Source organism: Hordeum vulgare, chromosome 7H (assembly GCF_904849725.1).
Source record: "Hordeum vulgare subsp. vulgare chromosome 7H, MorexV3_pseudomolecules_assembly, whole genome shotgun sequence".
Taxonomy (NCBI): Eukaryota; Viridiplantae; Streptophyta; class Magnoliopsida; order Poales; family Poaceae; genus Hordeum; species Hordeum vulgare.
In genome coordinates, this window is record NC_058524.1 from 563753886 (window position 1) to 563760784 (window position 6899).

Below are 6899 nucleotides of genomic sequence, written 5' to 3' on the forward strand. Positions count from 1 at the left end.
ACTTAATGAAGCACAAGTCTGAAACATTTGAAAAGTTCAAGCAATTTCAGAGTGAAGTTGAAAATCATCGTAACAAGAAGATCAAGTTCCTACGGTCTGATCATGGGGGTGAATATCTGAGTTTTGAGTTTGGTTCTCACTTAAGACATTGTGGAATTGTTTCACAGTTGACACCGCCTGGAACACCACAGCGTAATGGTGTGTCCGAACGTCTTAATCATACTTTATTAGAGATGGTGCGATCTATGATGTCTCTTACTGATTTGCCGTTACCGTTTTGGGGTTATGCATTAGACACAGCTGCATTCATTTTAAATAGGGCACCATCAAAATCCGTTGAGACGACACCATACGAACTGTGGTATGATAAAAGGCCAAGGTTGTCGTTTCTTAAAGTTTGGGATGTGATGCTTATGTCAAAAAGCTTCAGCCTGAAAAGCTGGAACCCAAAGCGAAAAAGTGCATCTTCATAGGTTACCCAAAAGAGACAGTTGGGTACACCTTCTATCTCAAATCCGAGGGCAAAGTGTTTGTTGCTAAAAACGGAGCTTTTCTCGAGAAGGAGTTTCTCTCGAGAGAATTGAGTGGGAGGAAGATAGAACTTGATGAGGTTGTCGAACCTCTCATCCCTCTGGATGGTGGCGCAGGGCAAGGGGAAACCCATGTCGTTGCGACGCCGGTTGAGGAGGAAGTTAATGATGATGATCATGAAACTCCGGTTCAAGTTCCTATCGAACCACGCAAGTCGACGAGACCACGTGCTGATCCAGAGTGGTACGGTTATCCCGTTTTGTCAATCATGTTGTTAGACAACAATGAACCTGCAAATTATGAAGAAGCAATGGTGGGCCCAGTTTCCAACAAATGGCTGGAGGCCATGAAGTCCGAGATAGGATCCATGTATGAAAACAAAGTGTGGACTTTGGAAGTACTACCTGAGGGCCGCAAGGCTATTCAGAACAAATGGATCTTTAAGAAGAAGACGGACGCTGACGACAATGTGACCGTTTATAAAGCTCGACTTGTGGCAAAAGGTTTTTCACAAGTTCAAGGAGTTGAGTACGATGAGACATTCTCACCCGTAGCGATGCTTAAGTCCGTCAGAATCATGTTAGGAATAGCTGCATTTTTCAATTATGAAATCTGGCAGATGGATGTCAAAACGGCATTCCTTAACGGTTTCCTTAAGGAAGAGTTGTATATGATGCAACCCGAAGGTTTTGTCGATCCTAAGAATGCTAACAAGGTGTGCAAGCTCCAGCGATCCATTTATGGACTAGTGCAAGCATCTCGGAGTTGGAACAAACGCTTTGATGAGGTGATCAAAGCATTTGGGTTTATACAAGTGGTTGGAGAATCTTGTATTTACAAGAAAGTGAGTGGGAGCTCTGTGGCGTTTCTAATATTATATGTGGATGACATATTGCGGATTGGAAACAACGTAGAGTTTTTGGAGAGCATAAAGGATTACTTGAATAAAATTTTCTCTATGAAGGACCTAGGAGAAGCTGCTTACATTCTAGGCATTAAGATCTACAGGGATAGATCGAAACGCCTGATAGGACTTTCACAAAGCACATACCTTGATAAAGTTTTGAAAAGGTTCAAAATGGAACAGTCCAAGAAAGGGTTCTTGCCAGTTTTACAAGGTACGAGATTGAGTAAGACTCAGTGCCCAGCAACTGATAAAGATAGAGAGCATATGAGCACCGTCCCCTATGCTTCAGCCATAGGATCTATCATGTATGCAATGTTGTGCACTAGACCGGACGTTAGCCTGGCCATAAGTATGGCAGGCAGGTTTCAGAGTAATCCAGGAGTGGATCACTGGACGGCGGTCAAGAATATCCTGAAGTACCTGAAAAGGACTAAGGAGATGTTTCTCGTGTCTGGAGGTGACGAAGAGCTCACCGTAAAGGGTTACGTCGATGCAAGCTTTGACACAGATCCGGACGACTCTAAGTCGTAGACCGGATACGTATTTATTCTTAATGGGGGTGCAGTAAGCTGGTGCAGTTCCAAACAAAGCGTCGTAGCTGATTCTATATGTGAAGCGGAGTACATGGCTGCCTCGGAGGCGGCTAAGGAGGGTGTCTGGATGAAGCAGTTCATGACGGATCTTGGAGTGGTGCCAAGCGCACTGAATTCAATAACCTTGTTCTGTGACAACACGGGTGCCATTGCCTTAGCAAAGGAACCACGGTTTCACAAGAAGACCACACACATCAAACGACGCTTCAACCTCATCCGCGACTACGTCGAAGGGGAGGACGTAAATATATGCAAAGTGCACACGGATCTGAATGTTGCAGATCCGCTGACTAAACCTCTTCCACGGGCAAAGCATGATCAACACCAGAACTGTATGGGTGTTAGATTTATTACAATCTAATTCGCATGATGATGTGAGGGCTAGATTATTGACTCTAGTGCAAGTGGGGGACTATTGGAATTATGCCCTAGAGCCAATAATAAATATAGTTATTATTATAATTCATGTATCAAGATAATCATTTATTATCCATGATATAATTGTATTGAATGAAGACTTATATACATGTGTGGATACATAGACAAAACACTGCCCCTAGCAAGCCTCTAGTTGGATAGCCAGTTGATCAAAGATAGTCAGGGTCTTCTGATTATATACAAGGTGTTGTTGCTTGATAACTGGATCACGTCATTAGAAGAATCACGTGATGGACTAGACCCAAACTAATAGACGTAGCATGTTGATCGTGTCATTTTGTTGCTACTGCTTTCTGTGTGTCAAGTATTTGTTCCTATGACCATGAGATCACATAACTCACTGACACCGGAGGAATGCTTTGTGTGTATCAAACGTCGCAACGTAACTGGGTGACTATAAAGATGCTCTACAGGTATCTCCGAAGGTGTTCGTTCAGTTAGTATGGATCGAGACTAGGATTTGTCACTCCGTGTGATGGAGACGTATCTCGGGGCCCACTCGGTCATACAACATCACACACAAGCCTTCCAAGCAATGTGACTTAGTGTAAGTTGCGGGATCTTGTATTACGGAACGAGTAAAGAGACTTGCCGGGAGATTGAAATAGGTATGCGGATACTGACGATCGAATCTCGGGCAAGTAACATACCGAAGGACAAAGGGAATGACATACGGGATTATATGAATCCTTGGCACTGAGGTTCAAACGATAAGATCTTCGTAGAATATGTGGGATCCAATATGGGCATCCAGGTACCGCTATTGGATATTGACCGAGGAGTCACTCGGGTCATGTCTACATAGTTCTCGAACCCGCAGGGTCTGCACACTTAAGGTTCGACGTTGTTTTATGCGTATTTGAGTTATATGGTTGGTTACCGAATGTTGTTCGGAGTCCCGGATGAGATCACGGACGTCACGAGGGTTTCCGGAATGGTCCGGAAACGAAGATTGATATATAGGATGACCTCATTTGATTACCGGAAGGTTTTCGGAGTTACCGGGAATGTACCGGGAATGACGAATGGGTTCCGGGTGTTCACCGGGGGGGGAACCCACCCCGGGGAAGCCCATAGGCCTTGGGGGTGGCGCACCAGCGCTTGGTGGGCTGGTGGGACAGCCCAAGAGGGCCCTATGCGCCAAGGATAGAAAATCAAAGAGAAAAGAAAAAAAAAGAGGTGGGAAAGGAGGGAAGGACTCCACTTTCCAATCCTAGTTGGACTAGGATTGGAGGAGGACTCCTCCTCCCCTTGGTGCGCATCCCTTGGGGCTCCTTGAGCCTCAAGGCAAGCCTCCCCTCCCTCCTCCTATATATATGGAGCAATTAGGGCTGATTTGAGACAACTTTTCAAAGCCAGCCCGACCACATACCTCCACGGTTTTACCTCTAGATCGTGTTTCTGCGGAGCTCGGGCGGAGCCCTGCCGAGATCAGATCACCACCAACCTCCGGAGCGCCGTCACGCTGCCGGAGAACTCATCTACCTCTCCATCTCTCTTGCTGGATCAAGAAGGCCGAGATCATCGTCGAGCTGTACGTGTGCTGAACGCAGAGGTGCCGTCCGTTCGGCACTAGATCGTGGGACGGATCGCGGGACGGTTCGTGGGACGGTTCGCGGGGCGGATCGAGGGACGTGAGGACGTTCCACTACATCAACCGCGTTCACTAACGCTTCTGCTGTGCGATCTACAAGGGTACGTAGATCGGAAATCCCCTCTGGTAGATGAACATCACCATGATAGGTCTTCGTGCGCGTAGGAAATTTTTTGTTTCCCATGCGACGTTCCCCAACACGAACTTCTTCAATTCAAGCTGAATGACTTATGGGAGCTCGTCAAACGACCAGATCCTCGCAAGCACAATATCATCGGAACCAAGTGGATTTTCCAAAACAAGCAAGATGAGGACAGTCAAGTGGTGAGGAATAAGGCACGACTTGTAGCCCAAGGCTACACCTAGGTTGAAGGAATAGATTTCGATGAAACTTTTGCACCTGTTGCTAGACTTGAAGCTATTCGAATACTACTTGCTTATGCTAATCATCATAACATCATCTTATATCAAATGGATGTGAAAAGTGCATTCCTCAATGGTAAGCTTGAGGAAGAAGTATATGTTGCTCAGCCCCCAGGTTTTGAGGATCCAAAGAATCCAGACAAAGTCTTCAGACTCAAAAAGGCGCTCTATGGTCTCAAGCAAGCCCCTCGGGCGTGGTATGATACATTAAAGGAATCGCTCATGAAGAAAGGCTTCAAACCTGGTTCACTCGATCCAACTCTTTTCACTAAATCCTATGATAATGAGCTATTTGTGTGCCAGATATATGTTGATGACATTATATTTGGATGTACTGACAAACGATACAGTGATGAATTTGCTTACATGATGAGTGAAGAATATCATATGTCTATGATGGGGGAGCTGAAATTCTTCTTAGGTCTTCAAATTCGTCAACAATGCAATGGAATCTTCATATCGCAGGAGAAATACCTCAAGGATGTTCTGAGGAAATTCGACATGCATGAATGCAAAGGTGCCAAGACTCGAATGCCTACCAACGGCCACCTCGGCACTGACGAAAATGGTAAAGAATTCGATCAGCAGGTATATCGCTCTATAATTGGCTCTTTAGTGTATCTATGTGCATCTAGGCCAGATATAATGCTTACTGTTTGCATGTGTGCACATTTTCAAGCAAAATCGAAGGAATCACACCATAAGGCTGTGAAGCATATTCTTCGATACTCAGCTCACACACCAACACTAGGATTATGGTACCCCAAGGGATCAAATCTTCATCTCGTAGGGTATTCTGATTCTGACTATGCTGGTGACCGTGTGGATCATAAGTCAACATCTGGCACATGCCATTTCCTCAGAAGATCACTAGTTTGTTGGTCCTCAAAGAAGCAGAATTGTGTATCACTCTCCACTGCCGAAGCTGAGTACATTGCTGTTGGTTCATGTTGTGCTCAATTGTTGTGGATGAAGCAAACCCTCAAGGACTACGGCATCAACATGAAAAATGTGCCTCTCTACTGCGACAATGAGAGTGCAATCAAGATTGCATACAACCCAGTATAGCACTTGAAGACCAAGCACATCCAGATTCGTCATCATTTTCTTCGGGACCATGTCCTCATGGGCAATATCCTCATCGACCATGTGAAGACTGATGATCAACTGGAAGAGATATTCACTAAGCCCTTGGATGAGAAAATGTTTTGCAAGTTGCGGTGTGAGCTAAATATCTTAGAATCTTCAAATGTTTTGTAAAAACATGCACACATCCTAACACTTATGCAAAATTGATAACTTAGATGTGCAACACATGATGAATCGATTTTCTTCAACTGATGAAGAATATCACTCTGAGTGTGAAGAAATCAACGAAGAAATTGATTCTCAGGGCCCTACGATAACTATACGCGGCGTCTGTAATCAACATTCTTATATGGTGGGTCACGCCACCGCCCAACGTGAAATTCCTCAAGTTGAATTTCTTCAAAGTCTCATTTCTTCAAAAATTGATATTATTCAAATCAGTTGTTCTTCAAAATCGTTTTTCTTCAAAATTGAAATTCATCATTGTGACGATTTATCACAAAATCCTCAAGTAAGTCAAATCTTCAAAAACACTTGATGACTTTCGTTTACCTAGATAGACTGTGATTTCAAGTCCTCAACAGCATTCACTTCTAGCTATTTCTTCAAGTTGATATTTCATCTAAGTGAATGTGATCGGACCCTACTTTCCCTCTATGCTATTCTCATCTAGTCTATTCAATTCGTCATATGCGTTCTACTTGAAACTTTGTTCGAAATCCTCACTGCGTCCTTGTCAGTTGATGATTTTATAACAAAATCCTCAAATCTTCAAATATTTTTTTAATGAACAGTAACTGAATCCCACTTTCCTCGTTCGGATAACCACGATCTCCACCGCTTCGCTCGTAAGCTACACGTGTCCTGCGGAGACGTAGAGGCAGGTACTATTTGGTCCGATTTCCTCGCACCAACAGTAACTGCCTGGCTATAAATATGTCCCCATCCCCTCGGTAAACACTTCTTCGCTCCATCGCTCTCCTGCTACAGCAAAGCTCCAAACCCTAGCGCCACCGCGGGAAGTCTCGACGCCGGCGAAGAAAAGCTTCACTGCCTTGACTTTTACGTCGCCGAAACCACGCCGGAGTAGGACCATCCTTGTCCGCTGCCGCCGTAGACGTCCTCTGCTGCCAAGTTAGGGCGCATTGGACCCGCACCGAAAGAGCTTCTCCCTGCTACTCTTCTCTATTCTTCGTGCGCGCCATCTAGGGTAAATAAAAACCCTATTTTACAGCAAGTTTGATCTACTATTTTACCTCTGAGATGTGAAATCTGTTTTTCCTCAAGAATCCTTCCGTTTCTTTTCCTCAAACACTGCCTATCA